Consider the following 16,051-nt stretch of genomic DNA (forward strand, 5'->3'; position numbering starts at 1 on the left):
CTCTCCCTCCTGCACAGCCCCCTCCTGCTTCCCCATCGTTCCCCACACAGCGCCGCCACCCAAGATCTCATCGCCTCCCTCTTCCCAAAGTTCACCGCCGGCCCTCCCTCTTCTCTCCTAGAGGCAGGACGATGACCACCGCACCGTCAACTGCCGCCACTCTATTCCCTGACATCTATTACCTCTTTCTAGATCTGGAAAACCACTGCATCGTCAACTACCACGACGATGACCACCACGTCCTTGGCCGGTCAGGGGAGGACGAAACGTGCGGCACAAGAGAAGGGCCCCGAGCGGTAGCAGATGCGGGAGGATGGCGACGTCCTACGGCGAGCTGACCTTGGGATCTTGGCGATGCCCGTGTGCCAATGGCGTCCTCCTGGATCTCGCCGACACCTCTTCCTCATGCTCCTCCTCAAGATCTGGTGAGGCTTTGCTTCTCCCCATCCCCTCTGTTCCACAAATTTTTTTGTGCATGCCGACGAGGTTGTCCCAACTAGGTCGTACACGAGGGACCTTGTCTCAACTAGGTTGTCCTCTCTGTAATTTTTGTCCATGATGTTGCTTAGCACTTCATATCTTGAGATAGCCTCTTCTATGTTCGATTTTTCAGATCATGAATTATTTTTCAGTTGGAAGAAAGAAAATAATATTGCTATGACTAGGTGTGAAGATTTTGACCAGGGCAGCCAGTTGCATGTTACTAGAATTTACATTGCTACAAAGTTTTCTTACGAATCTAAAAGAATAGACAGATTTTCCATCTTCATTTTCTTTAGCTATCTTATATCTTAGTCCTCGGAACAGCAAGAGATTAATGTCCTCCTATCGATGTGTGATTATTGCTGAAGCTTTTGAAGTGCTAGTTCTTGCGTGGAAGTGAATATTTTGCTCCAGATTGAATCTACATGATTGCTCCATTTCTAGCTGGCTTTTTTTTGCGGAAATTTCTAGCTGGCTTGTTTGTTTTTATCAGTTTCTCAATAGCAGGGTAAGATCTTTGTTTTTTTATTCCAACTAGTGCTGGTTGTTTGGCTTATCATAGATCTTAATGAGCTTATTGCTGCTAATTATTAACTAGAAACAAAATTAGGTACTGCTGCCAATTCAATCTTGCCTCTCTATTGAGAAACCAATCCCCTGCATTTATTCTGCATTCATAGACTGGTTTTAAACAAAATATGTAATGCATTTCTGTGATGAACATCTTTTTAAATGGTGAGGCTTGCAGTACCTAATTTTACTTTGTTTACTTCTTTTTTGCATAGGTTATTGCTTTGTAATGTAATGAATCAGACCATGTCCTGCTTGAACTAAGTATGTACAAGTTAGTTGGCTGAACTTATGAACTTCTACTATGTGTGCAAGTCTTCTTGCTTTCTAATCAATGAACTAGACCATGTCCTGAATGTACGTGTAATAGAGAATTTCAGTATCTCACTGAATGTATGTGTACTTGAGAATTTCAGTATCTCACGGAATGTACGTGTACTTGAGAATTTCAGTTTGTTCAGAGAGAGAGACGAGTTCAGTTAAGTTTGTCTCTATATGTATGCATTAGAAAAGGACAACAATAACAACAAAGCCTTTAGTCCCAAACAAGTTGGGTAGGCTAGAGGTGAAACCCATAAGATCTCGCAACCAACTCATGGCTCTGGCACATGGATAGCAAGCTTCCACGCACCCCTGTCCATAGCTAGCTCTTTTGGTGATACTCCAATCCTTCAGGTCTCTCTTAACGGACTCCTCCCATGTCAAATTCGGTCTACCCCGCCCTCTCTTGACATTCTCCGCACGCCTTAGCCGCCCGTTATGCACTGGAGCTTCTGAAGGCCTACGCTGAATATGCCCAAACCATCTCAGACGATGTTGGACAAGCTTCTCTTCAATTGGTGCTACCCCAACTCTATCTTGTATATCCTCATTCCAGACTCGATCCTTCTCGTGTGGCCACACATCCATCTCAACATACGCATCTCCGCCACACCTAACTGTTGAACATGTCGCCTTTTAGTCGGCCAACACTCAGCGTCATACAACATTGCGGGTCGAACCGCCGTCCTGTAGAACTTGCCTTTTAGCTTTTGTGGCACTCTCTTGTCACAGAGAATGCCAGAAGCTTGGCGCCACTTAATCCATCCGGCTTTGATATGATGGTTCACATCTTCATCAATACCCCCATCCTCCTGCAACATTGACCCCAAATACCGAAAGGTGTCCTTCTGAGGTATCACCTGGCCATCAATGCTAACCTCCTCCTCCTCAGACCTAGTAGTACTGAAACCGCACATCATGTACTCGGTTTTAGTCCTAAGCCTAAACCCTTTCGATTCCAAGGTTTGTCTCCATAACTCTAACTTCCTATTTACCCCCGTCCGACTATTGTCAACTAGCACCACATCATCCGCAAAGAGCATACACCATGCGATATCTCCTTGTATATCCCTTGTGACCTCATCCATCACCAATGCAAAAAAGATAAGGGCTCAAAGCTGACCCCTGATGCAGTCCTATCTTAATCGGGAAGTCATCAGTGTCGACATCACTTGTTCGAACACTTGTCACAACATTATCGTACATGTCCTTGATGAGGGTAATGTACTTTGTTGGGACTTTGTGTTTCTCCAAGGCCCACCACATGACATTCCGCGGTATCTTATCATAGGCCTTCTCCAAGTCAATGAACACCATATGCAAGTCCTTCGTTTGCTCCCTATCTCTCTCCATAAGTTGTCGTACCAAGAAAATGGCTTCCATGGTCGACCTCCTAGGCATGAAACCAAACTGATTTTTGGTCACGCTTGTCATTCTTCTTAAGCGGTGCTCAATGACTCTCTCCCATAGCTTCATTGTATGGCTCATCAGCTTAATTCCACGGTAATTAGAACAACTCTGAACATCCCCCTTGTTCTTGAAGATTGGTACTAATATAGTCCGTCTCCATTCTTCTGGCATCTTGTTTGCCCGAAAGATGAGGTTGAAAAGCTTGGTTAGCCATACTATCGCTATGTCCCCGAGACCTTTCCACTCCTCAATGGGGATACAATCCGGGCCCATCGCCTTGCCTCCCTTCATCCTTTTTAAGGCCTCCTTGACCTCAGACTCCTGGATTCGCCGCACAAAACGCATGCTGGTCTCATCAAAGGAGCCGTCCAATTCAATGGTAGAACTCTCATTCTCCCCATTGAACAGCTTGTCGAAGTACTCACGCCATCTATGCTTAATCTCCTCGTCCTTCACCAAGAGTTGGCCTGCTCCGTCCTTGATGCATTTGACTTGGCCAATATCCCTCGTCTTCCTCTCTCGGATCTTGGCCATCTTATAGGTGTCTCTTTCGCCTTCCTTCGTGCCTAACCGTTGGTAGAGGTCCTCATACGCCCGACCCCTTGCTTCACCAACAGCTCGCTTTGCGGCCTTCTTCGCCATCTTGTACTTCTCTATGTTGTCTGCACTCCTATCCAGGTATAAGCGTCTGAAGCAATCTTTCTTCTCTTTAATCGCCTTCTGGACATCATCATTCCACCACCAGGTATCCTTATCTTCGCTTCTCCTTCCCCTAGACACTGCAAACTCCTCTGAGGCCACCTTACGAATGCAAGTCGCCATCTTCATCCACACATTGTCCGCATCCCCTCCTTCCTCCCAAGGGCCCTCCTTAATGACCCTCTCCTTGAACGCCTGAGCTACCTCCCCCTTGAGCTTCCACCACTTCGTTCTAGCGACTTTGGCACGCTTATCCCGCTGGACACGAATCCGAAAGCGGAAGTCAGCAACCACCAGCTTATACTGGGGTACAACACTCTCTCCAGGTATCACCTTACAGTCTAGGCACGCACGCCTATCTTCTCTTCTCGAGAGGATGAAATCAATCTGGCTAGAGTGTTGGCCACTACTAAAAGTCACCAGATGTGATTCTCTCTTTTTAAAGAGGGTGTTAGCTACAATCATGTTGTAGGCTAGAGCAAAACTTAAGACATCTTCCCCTTCTTGATTCCTGATGCCATAGCCAAAGCCCCCATGCGCCCCTTCAAAACCTGTGTTAGATGTACCCACGTGGCCATTGAGGTCTCCTCCTATGAAGAGCTTCTCACCAATCGGTACACTCCTAACCATGTCTTCCAGGCCTTCCCAGAACTCCCTCTTGGTGTTTTCATTGTGGCCTACTTGCGGGGCATACGCGCTGATAACATTGAGAAGCAAGTCCTCAACTACCAGCTTGACCAAGATAATCCGGTCCCCACGTCTCTTGACGTCTACCACTCCATACTTGAGGCTCTTGTTGATCAAGATGCCTACGCCACTTCTGTTTGCAGCCGTCCCCGTGTACCATAGCTTGAAGCCGGTATCCTCCACCTCCTTCGCCTTCTGTCCTCTCCATTTGGTTTCTTGGACGCAAAGGATATCAACACCTCTCCTCACCGCTGCATCAACTAGCTCCCGGAGCTTCCCTATCAGAGACCCTACATTCCAGCTACCTAAGCGAATCCTCCTAGGCTCGGCTAGCTTCCTTACCCTTTGCACTCGTCGAGTCAAATGCGAAGACCCTTGCTCATTTTCCACTACATCCGGGCGCCGATGTAGCGCGCCACTAAGGATGCGACGACCCGATCCTCACTCACTTGCCACCGTATCCAGATCAAGATACGGCGCGCCACCTGGGGGGTAACGGCCCGGCCCTTGCCCATTTTCCACCACACCCGGGTTCCGATGTGGCGCGTCGCTGAGAGGGTTACGCCCCAACGAAAATCTATTGGGTTTCATCTCCATAAGAGTGGCTGAGTTTTTACGTTGGCTCGCCAAGCCTATCACAACCCTCCTCCTTTACCCGGGCTTGGGACCGGCTATGTTGAGACAACATAGGCGGAGTTATGCATTAGAAAAGGATGCATGAAAAAAAATAGTTTTAAGTTAATGGAAGGACCGGTGCATAAACTACAATTATATATATTTTTGAAACCTGATGGGGACCAAGTGCATAAACCTGATGGAGCAGCTTATTCAGTGGTAAATCTTGTGCCTCTCCCTCTCACTCACGGAGCAGCTTTTTCGGTGGTTAACTTGTGTGATTCTCCTTCTCCCTTTCAGCTTTTGTAGATGGAAGAAAGCTAAGCATACGAGTTTACCCCACTGAATAAGCTGCTCCCTGAGTGAGAGGGAGAGGCACAAGATTACCATTGAACAAGCTGCTCCATTAGACATGATTGAAACAATAAAATAATGAAATATTGTAACAATCTGCATCTTTGGGATTTAGATGTACACACACATAATGTAGTTTTATTTTTTCTGCACCAAATGACAGATATTCCAAACATAATCTCTTGTTGGAGAACTAATTCATAATTTCCAGTCATATGAGTTTTCCCCTAGTGGTATTCCTGATGAAACTTGATGTCTTACTTTTTGTAACCTTTAATGTTGAAAAGTTGGTGTTCTTATTCTGGTCTGCATGTAATCCTTCTGCTATGGATTGCAGTGTCCTGGTTGCTGAGAAACGTGTCAACTCACCGCTGCTGGTAATTTTGCATCTCCATTTGTGAATATATTATTGTTCCTTTCAAATACTAATTCTTCAGCTGGATTCTTGATAACTGTATCCTTGGGCTAAAATTTTACATTCTTATATAGGTCCAGTACTGTCTCCTTCGTAGCTTTTTGATTTATTTTCACTTTTTTTTATCTAAGCTTTAACTGTCAAGTATCAACACTTCATTTTTGTTTCTTGTTCGTTGGCGCGAGTGGATCTCCATGCTCCTTTCCACGGCCTCCACGAGAGTTCTCATCAATGGCCACCCAGGGCCTCCGATCGACCACGCTCACGGCCTCCGTCAAGGCGATCCGGTCTCACCCATGCTCTTCACCTTGGTCATCGACGTGCTGAACTCCATGCTGCTACGTGCGGTTCAGCTGGGCCTCCTTCATCGCTTGACCACCCGTCACGCAGCTTCGAGCATATCCCTTTATGCCGACGATGTGGTCATCTTCTGCCATCCGGACTCTCACGACCTCGCCACGGTTCGCAGGCTCCTCCACGTCTTTGCCCTCGCTTCTGGGCTGCTGTGACGCCCCCGATTTGACCGTACACTAATCATGCACGCAAATGTGTACGATCAAGATCAGGGACTCACGGGAGGATATCACAACACAACTCTACAACATAAATAAGTCATACAAGCATCATAATACAAGCCAGGGGCCTCGAGGGCTCGAATACAAGTGCTCGATCATAGACGAGTCAGTGGAAGCAACAATATCTGAGTACAGACATAAGTTAAACAAGTTTGCCTTAAGAAGGCTAGCACAAACTGGGATACAGATCGAACGAGGCGCAGGCCTCCTGCCTGGGATCCTCCTAACTACTTCTGGTCGTCGTCAGCGGCCTGCACGTAGTAGTAGGCACCTCCAGTGTCGTAGGTGTCGTCGTCAACGGTGGCGTCTGGCTCCTGGACTCCAGCATCTGGTTGCGACAACCAGATAGCAAGGAAAGGGGGAAAGAGAAGCAACCGTGAGTACTCATCCAAGTACTCGCAAGCAAGGAGCTACACTACATATGCATGGGTATATGTGTAAAGGGGCATATCAGTGGACTGAACTGCAGAATGCCAGAATAAAAGGGGGGTAGCTAGTCCTGTCGATGACTACGCTTCTGGTCATCTCCGTCTTGCAGCATGTAGAAGAGAGTAGATTGAAATCCTCCAAGTAGCATCGCATAGCATAATCCTACCCGGCGATCCCCTCCTCGTCGCCCTGTTAGAGAGCGATCACCGGGTTGTATCTGGCACTTGGAAGGGTGTATTTTATTCAGTATCCGGTTCTAGTTGTCATAAGGTCAAGGTACAACTCCGGGTCGTCCTTTTACCGAGGGACACGGCTATTCGAATAGATAAACTTCCCTGCAGGGGTGCACCACATAACCCAACACGCTCGATCCCATTTGGCCGGACACACTTTTCTGGGTCATGCCCGGCCTCGTAAGATCAACGCGTCGCAGCCCCACCTAAGCACAACAGAGAGGTCAGCACGCCGGTCTAACCCTATGCGCGCAGGGGTCTGGGCCCATCGCCCTATGCACACCTGCACGTTGCGTACGCGACCGGAAGCAGACCTAGCCTAGTGGCGTTCCAGTCCAATCCGGCGCGCGCCACTCAGTCGCTGACGTCACGAAGGCTTCGGCTGATACCACGACGCCGGGATACCCATAACTACTCCCGCGTAGATGGTTAGTGCGTATAGACCAAATGGCCAGACTCAGATCAAATACCAAGATCTTGTTAAGCGTGTTAAGTATCCGCGAACGCCGACCAGGGCCAGGCCCACCTCTCACCTAGGCGGTCTCAACCTGCCCTGTTGCTCCGCCACAAGTAACAGTCGGGGGCCGTCAGGAACCCAGGCCCACCTCTACCGGGGTGGAGCCACCTGTCCTTTCAGCCCCCTCATCAGAATCACTTGCGGGTACTCACCGAGCCGACCCGACTTTAATCACCACATGTGTCATGTATATAATGTATATAGTATATACCCGTGATCACCTCCCGAAGTGATCACGGCCCAGTAGTATAGCATGGCAGACGGACAAGAGTGTAGGGCCACTGATGGAACACTAGCATCCTATACTAAGCAGTAGGATAGCAGGTAAGGGTAACAACTGTAGCAACAATGTCAGGCTATGCATCAGGATAGGATTAACGGAAAGCAGTAACATGCTACACTACTCTAATGCAAGCAGTATAGAGAAGACTAGGCGATATCTGGTGATCAAGGGGGGGGCTTGCCTGGTTGCTCTGGCAAGTAGGAGGGATCGTCAACTCCGTAGTCGAACTGGGCAGCAGCAGCGTCGGTCTTGTAGTCTACCGGAGGGAAGAGGGGGAAGAAGCAGTAAATACAATGCAAACATAAGCATGGCGGTGCATGACAAGACAATGCGCGGTGCTAGGTGTGCCCTAACGCGGTAGGCGGTGATACCGACGAAGGGGGGAAACATCCGGGAAAGTATTCCCGATGTTTCGCATTTTCGGACAGATGAAACGGAGGCGGAAAGTTGCGAGTTTGCTATGCTAGGGATGTGTGGCGGACGAACGGGCTGCGTATCCGGATTCGTCTCGTCGTTCTGAGCAACTTTCATGTAGAAAGTATTTTCATCCGAGTTACGGATTATTTTATATTAATTTTCAAAGTTTTTAATTCATTTTAGAATTAACAGACTTAAATTAATTAGGAAATGTCATTATGACGTCAGCATGACATCAGGGTGATGTCAGCAGTCAACAGTCAGTTGACTTGGTCAAACTGACGCGTGGGTCCCGGTTGTCATTGACTTAGGTTAACTAAACATGATTAGTTAATTTAATTAAGTGATTAGGTTAATTAGGCTGAATTAAGTTAATTAAGTCTTTAATTAATTAATATTTTTATTTTTATTTTTTAATGTTCCAGGGGCTGGTCCCCACATGTCATGGGGCCAGGGGGGAAGTGGGTTCGGCGTTAGCGGGCGCCCGGGTGTGGTGCGCGTGCCCGAGGCCGTAGCTTGCCCGGGCGACGGGGGGGCGCGAGCAGAGGCGCGGGAGAACGTGGGGAGCGGCAGCAGCGGCGGGAGGCAGAGGCGAGCGAGGTGGGCAGCAGTGGGGGAAGCGGGCGGTAGGGCGAAGCGGGGCCGCACGGGCGAGGCGTTGGAGAGCAGCAGCAGCGGCCAGCGCGGCAGGGGCGGCCACGACGGAGATGGGGCGGTAACGGGCGACGACGCGGGGAGAGAAGGAGAGGCCGGGGGGCCTCACCGGGGTTGTAGGGTCTTAGGCAGCGGGGCGTGGTGAGGACGACGGGGACGACGTGCGGCGAGGCGACGAGGTCCGGCGGCGGGTGACGGCGATCCGGGGAAGGGAACGGCTCGATCGGCGCGAGGCAGAGGTCTCGAGCTCCGATGCGTCCTTGTAGTTGACGAAGACGGCGGAGGCGGTGCTCCCGGCGTAGTCTGAGGTGGCGGGGAGGACGTCGGGCGCGGGCGGCGGCATCGATCGGTGCCAGGGGCGTCCGATCTGGAAACAAGGGGAGGGAGCGTGCGAGGGAGGAAGAGTCGTGGGGGGGGGAGTGGGGGACGTGGCTTTAGGTCACAGGGGGGGTGCGGGGATAAGGCGACGGGGTGGGCTGGCCTGGTGGCTGACTGGGCCGACCTGTTGGGTCGGTTGGCCCGGGGGTCTTTCTTTTTATTTATTTATTGGTTTGGTTTTCTTTTATCTATTTCCTTTTTACTGTTTTATCTCACTTTCTATTTACTATAGTTTTATAAAATGCTAAATTAGTTCCTAAAATAGTGTTACTACTTATTCTAATGTCACAATAACTTGGGCTCCCAAATAAATTAGTTTAATATTTATATATTATAAAAAGCATTTAATTATTGGTTTTAGCTGCTGTTTTGCTCATTTTAGAGTATTTACACATTTTATAAAAGTGTGGTTTCTCCTCCATTATTACTTAGGATTTATTTGTTCCAATTTGAACATTTTAGTTTTAATGTTTGAAAACTTTTATCGTTTGCCTTGATTTTGAATTTTGAATTTGAACGGGATTGAATCATCGGGAGAATAACAACAGTGATCGTGGTGATGTGGCCCCATTAGCAGGGAATTACTGTAGCCTAATTATCCGGGCGTCACAATTCTCCTCCACTACATGAAATCTCGTCCCGAGATTTAAGAGGGGTGTAAGGGGGAAAGTCCTGGTTACGAAATTCTAACGATTCTTCTCGGTCTTGGTTGCTCTTCTCGAAGAGGTCGATCCATTACGTTGAGGTCTTCATTTCTCCGCTTCAGGTCATCATGATGAAGTCGTCATCATTCCTTCGGGATTTCCATCGTACTTACGAAAGAATAAAGGGTGGGTATTCCGGGAGAACGGACCTCTGCAAGGTTGACTATCTGGTAGCTAACATCGGGGAAGGTGGCGGTAAGTAACTCTCGAACTGAAACTTAAGAAAATATCAAGAGCAACGTGAGGAGGTGTCATGGAAAGTTTCGAGCGGGCAGGCAATCATTCTATGCCTGTTACAGGGCGTGAAAGGGGTTCAAAGCAACGGAAATAAGTATTTTGTCTGATGCCAGAATTGATGATCTCTCGGAAGGTGGCTCATGAATTACATACAAGGCCACGCGCGAGGAACAACCATGGGAACAGGGGTGTTTTCAGGAGAGTCAGGTTTCGATCCTGTGGAACTGTGGGTTATGGGCCCACCATGTGGGTTAAAAGTAGGAAGGGCGGTGACATCTTGCACGATCATGATAGCAAGGCATGTCAGAGGTTAACCTGTCAGTTATATGTCAGCAACATCGTCGGTACCAAGGGCGAGGGACGAAGAGAACCATTTCCCTGCCCGTTGAAATGAGGCGGACCATTAGGCAAAATTCTCATCCATCGGTGGTTACCGAAATGTCACCAACAATAGTAACAGGGTCTTACTGACAGAGTTGTACACCGAGGTGTTTACATAAGCAGGAGAATATTACTGCTTAGATCATATAGATCACCAGAAAGGTTAAACCAAACAATGGAAAGGAAAATATGATTATCAGATTAAACAGAAGAATGGAAAGGAAAATGTGTTTAAACACATATTTCAAGGGTATATCCTTCCCAAGGACAAGCTGAGCATGATATTCATGACAGGATATAATGTAGAAAACTCTTTAGGTAGGGGAGAGAAATTTCATGACATTACCCATACAACGGTGTTTGGATAATTGAGCAGGAAACATTTAGCATTGGGCTTCAAATGTTCCTGTTGAAAATCGGAGTACCATAGACATGCTTCGAGGTAGCATTGACATGGTCAACAGGTGAGGATCAGACTTAGGAAACAAAAAGGACCCATCAGGAACAACTTATAGAATAAGTCTTACAATTTCCTCATGGAAGAACAGCTAACCTTGCTAAAAGGGAAAACCTATAACAATAGGTCCTCTGGCCAGGTGTGTTAGGCATGACATCACCTTACCGGGTCATGAATAGACCAATGTGACAACTCTTGGAAATATGTTCCAACCATCATATCTGACCGAGATTCAGATCTGATTGGTGTCAGGATAACTCAGACTCGGGATGCCTGAGAAGAAAGGTGCAACACGAATTGTCGAGATGACATTGTAAGATTCTCGGGAAATGAACTATGAAACCAAGTTCCGAAACAAGAGTTCATCATTAAATCAAGGGGAGGTGAGGAGGTGACTGATTGACTCAGCGACAATTCCTCGAGATTTCCAAAAAGAGGGATTTCCACACTTATGTGAACAAGGAGATAACTTTTGTCAGTTCAAATGATATAATGAGGTATGCTCGAGGAAACATACACGATTGAACATTGGTTGACGGTGCACCCGAAATATGGGCTAGGTAGCACGATCAATGTTCGAATGATGATTCATTAACCAATAGTCTAAGCATGAACTATCGACCATTAGCTCCAAAGCAATAGGATTGCTAGAAGTTTTGAATTCACGCATCCTAGTTCAATTGTCGGTATTCAGGTTAGAAACAACACGGGGATCAGAAAGCAAATGGAGATGGCGAGAAGTATTACTATATCAAGAATTCTCAAGAGGTGGAGAAATTCTCACAATATCCTTGACATAAGAGATAGCAATACTCCAAGGTAGAACATAACATAAGTTGGATAATAAGGATCTCAAGGTACAACACAAAACATGAACAAGTTTGTATTGAAGGGAAAGCAAGAATGTTGCCGATGATAACACAAATCATCGAGGGGCAAGGATGGTATTTCTCATCATGAATTCAATTGATATCCTGGAGGAACTCAGAATGTTGATGATGATCATGACAAATTTTGTCGAGAGGTTTCATGGAGATGTAATCGATCGACGATGACATCAAGTCAAAGGAATGATGAAAGCGAAAGGTTATTGGAACCACGGGTAGCACACAAACTCGGGGTCAAGTTTGTTGTTCGAGGTGAAACGATATGACGAGGAAAATCGACGTAAGCTTAGCTCATCGTCGAAGTGGTGCTCCGGGAATAAGGACCAGGTAGCACAGTTAAAATCATCAAGATAATGATATAGCCAAACAGGCTAGGAATGACGCGATCGGGTACAAACTCGTAAGTAAGGAACATTACTAAAAGTTGTTGAACCGTAGTGCGGACTCGATTCAATTGTCGGGGTACTCGAGTGATTAACCACTCAAAACCCAGGAAAAATAGTAATCCGTGAGAATGTAGTACTTGATGAAGAACTCATAAGAAGTTATGCGGTTCCGTGATAGTCTCGAGATACCAGGGGGCAATACTCGACGACAAATCAAAGTAGAGGGTGGATTGGGGTATTGCTCTATAGAAGACAATTACTTAAACTTGCATAGGAAATGGTATTTAAAGGAGAACATGGTCGGAACCACGATCGCAAAGGATCAATTCACCGATACCAGATGATATTATACCAGGGAAATAGTTATTATTATAAGAAGCTTCCATGATAGGATCTACATCGTGTCCATGGGCATGAACACAAAGGTTCAAGGTCGACTCCCACTTCTTCACTGTATAACCTTCCATTCACTCCTCGCTTTGATAAAGGCATAGTGTTGAAAGTTTTACCTCGTGAAATACCAGATGAGTATGACTCGTGAAAACTTCTGAGTTCACACATATTAAGGAAGGCATAGGTTCAACCCGTCAGGGTATCGTGGAATCATATACCACCAGCTTCAACAGTAAATACCACCAGCTCGAAAACGGAGCATGGTTGAGAAAACAGAGGATACAATTTACCAAAGGCATTATATACCCATGGAAAGACTCACAAGGTTATTCAATAGGAAGGACACTGTCGGATAAAATCCAACAAAGGAACCGATGGTCCACAAGGGATCTGATGTGAGCATCGGTACTCAACCAGAGGAAGAAGAATGCAAGGAGATCTGATTATAGAAACAACTGACTAACTCAAAGTTCGAATGCAAAAAGAATTATGATTTCCAAATCAGGGGGTCAGAAGCAACGCTCTGATCAAGGATGGATAAGTGAGTAGGCTTAGGGGTACAATCGATGGCAATTTGATAGGTCGAGATCCAGCTCATGTTAAAAATGACGTTTGAGCCAGAAGGAAGAATTCTAGGATCTGATTGAGGATTGTGAGCATTCGCAATATTTTGAATCAACAGACTCAAAATGATAATGACAAGGAATGACTATAAGATTACGAGACTTATGGGATTATCCATAATGCAAGCAAGCAAGAATTTCAAGAGCAATAGGCTCCTGAGGATTTTCGGAAGATCGAATGGTATTCTGAACACTTTTGTGATATACTTGAATTCAACTGGGGATGAGCGGATACTCGGTAAGTGCGAGAATTATCCGTAGGGGTATTCAGGTGTCAAAGAACAGCATAGCAGTAAGCTCAAAGGATTCTTTGAACAACAGAGAGCATTACGGGGTATCTTGTAGTAACAAGATCAACTGGGAAACATTGTATGAATTGCGAGTATACGTGGTTATCCATAGGAGTTCATCGATGAAAGGGAATTGTAAAAGCGATGAACACAAGTTCTTGGGTTATCAGCGGAGAGTATCTTCAGGGTCTTCACGTGCAGCAGACGATCATTAGTAATAAGGGGCTCTCCGGGTGAAAGCGATAACGAGATCCTAATGTTAGATTTAGCAAAACTCACTTAACCCGAATAGAAGAGAGATCAGAGTCCCAGAGACAAGGAGTAAAAGATCCTAATACCACCCAATGGCGACGTGGGCCCGTAAGACACACAGCCATGTTAGTAAAAGTTTTTGCAATGTCTAGACTCGACTTCGGCCAAGGAGTTGGAAAGGGGGATTCCTACAGGCAGTCGGCTCTGATACCAACTTGTGACGCCCCCGATTTGACCGTACACTAATCATGCACGCAAATGTGTACGATCAAGATCAGGGACTCACGGGAGGATATCACAACACAACTCTACAACATAAATAAGTCATACAAGCATCATAATACAAGCCAGGGGCCTCGAGGGCTCGAATACAAGTGCTCGATCATAGACGAGTCAGCGGAAGCAACAATATCTGAGTACAGACATAAGTTAAACAAGTTTGCCTTAAGAAGGCTAGCACAAACTGGGATACAGATCGAACGAGGCGCAGGCCTCCTGCCTGGGATCCTCCTAACTACTCCTGGTCATCGTCAGCGGCCTGCACGTAGTAGTAGGCACCTCCAGTGTCGTAGGTGTCGTCGTCGACGGTGGCGTCTGGCTCCTGGACTCCAGCATCTGGTTGCGACAACCAGATAGCAAGGAAAGGGGGAAAAGAGGGAGAGAAGCAACCGTGAGTACTCATCCAAAGTACTCGCAAGCAAGGAGCTACACTACATATGCATGGGTATGTGTGTAAAGGGGCATATCAGTGGACTGAACTGCAGAATGCCAGAATAAAAGGGGGGTAGCTAGTCCTGTCGATGACTACGCTTCTGGTCATCTCCGTCTTGCAGCATGTAGAAGAGAGTAGATTGAAATCCTCCAAGTAGCATCGCATAGCATAATCCTACCCGGCGATCCCCTCCTCGTCGCCCTGTTAGAGAGCGATCACCGGGTTGTATCTGGCACTTGGAAGGGTGTATTTTATTCAGTATCCGGTTCTAGTTGTCATAAGGTCAAGGTACAACTCCGGGTCGTCCTTTTACCGAGGGACACGGCTATTCGAATAGATAAACTTCCCTGCAGGGGTGCACCACATAACCCAACACGCTCGATCCCATTTGGCCGGACACACTTTTCTGGGTCATGCCCGGCCTCGTAAGATCAACGCGAGCAGAGGCGCGGGCGAGCGTGGGGAGCGGCAGCAGCGGCGGCCGGCGTGGAGCTCCGGCGGGAGGCAGCGGCGAGCGAGGTGGGCAGCAGTGGGGGAAGCGGGCGGCAGGGCGAAGCGGGGCCGCACGGGCGAGGCGTTGGAGAGCAGCAGCAGCGGCCAGCGCGGCAGGGGCGGCCACGACGGAGATGGGGCGGTAACGGGCGACGACGCGGGGAGAGAAGGAGAGGCCGGGGGGCCTCACCGGGGTTGTAGGGTCTTAGGCAGCGGGGCGTGGTGAGGACGACGGGGACGACGTGCGGCGAGGCGACGAGGTCCGGCGGCGGGTGACGGCGATCCGGGGAAGGGAACGGCTCGATCGGCGCGAGGCAGAGGTCCCGAGCTCCGATACGTCCTTGTAGTTGACGAAGACGGCGGAGGCGGTGCTCCCGGCGTAGTCTGAGGTGGCGGGGAGGACGTCGGGCGCAGGCGGCGGCATCGATCGGTGCCAGGGGCGCCCGATCTGGAAACAAGGGGAGGGAGCGTGCGAGGGAGGAAGAGTCGTGGGTGGGGGAGTGGGGGACGTGGCTTTAGGTCACAGGGGGGGTGCGGGGATAAGGCGACGGGGTGGGCTGGCCTGGTGGCTGACTGGGCCGACCTGTTGGGTCGGTTGGCCCGGGGGTCCTTTTTTTTTTATTGGTTTGGTTTTCTTTTATCTATTTCCTTTTTACTGTTTTATCTCACTTTCTATTTACTATAGTTTTATAAAATGCTAAATTAGTTCCTAAAATAGTGTTACTACTTATTCTAATGTCACAATAACTTGGGCTCCCAAATAAATTAGTTTAATATTTTATATATTATAAAAAGCATTTAATTATATGTAGCTGCTGTTTTGCTCATTTTAGAGTATTTACACATTTTATAAAAGTGTGGTTTCTCCTCCATTATTACTTAGGATTTATTTGTTCCAATTTGAACATTTTAGTTTTAATGTTTGAAAACTTTTATCGTTTGCCTTGATTTTGAATTTTGAATTTGAACGGGATTGAATCATCGGGAGAATAACAACAGTGATCGTGGTGATGTGGCCCCATTAGCAGGGAATTACTGTAGCCTAATTATCCGGGCGTCACAGCTGCAAACCAACTTTGACAAGTGTTCGGCCGCTCCTATCTAATGCACCAAGGATCACATTGTTGCTATAGCCACGGAGATGCAGTGTCCCGTCACTCACATTCCCATCACCTACCTCGGGCTGCCCCTCTCAGT

General features: G+C 47.6%; 1 protein-coding gene across 4 annotated transcripts in view; it reads left to right on the forward strand.

Annotated features, from left to right (window-relative positions):
* The window catches only part of LOC123493575 (uncharacterized), a 23,350-nt gene continuing 7,299 nt past the window's right edge, over positions 1–16,051 (forward strand). For all 4 annotated transcript variants that reach the window (XR_012191288.1, XR_012191287.1, XM_073506127.1 and 1 more), the window contains exons 1-2: positions 1–425; positions 5,477–5,516. The gene's annotated coding sequence lies outside the window, so the exon portion shown is untranslated. The remainder of the gene's footprint in view (positions 426–5,476; positions 5,517–16,051) is intronic.

The sequence above is a fragment of the Aegilops tauschii genome, unplaced genomic scaffold (genome assembly GCF_002575655.3).
Source record: "Aegilops tauschii subsp. strangulata cultivar AL8/78 unplaced genomic scaffold, Aet v6.0 ptg000339l_subseq_43514:103354_obj, whole genome shotgun sequence".
Lineage (NCBI taxonomy): Eukaryota > Viridiplantae > Streptophyta > Magnoliopsida > Poales > Poaceae > Aegilops > Aegilops tauschii.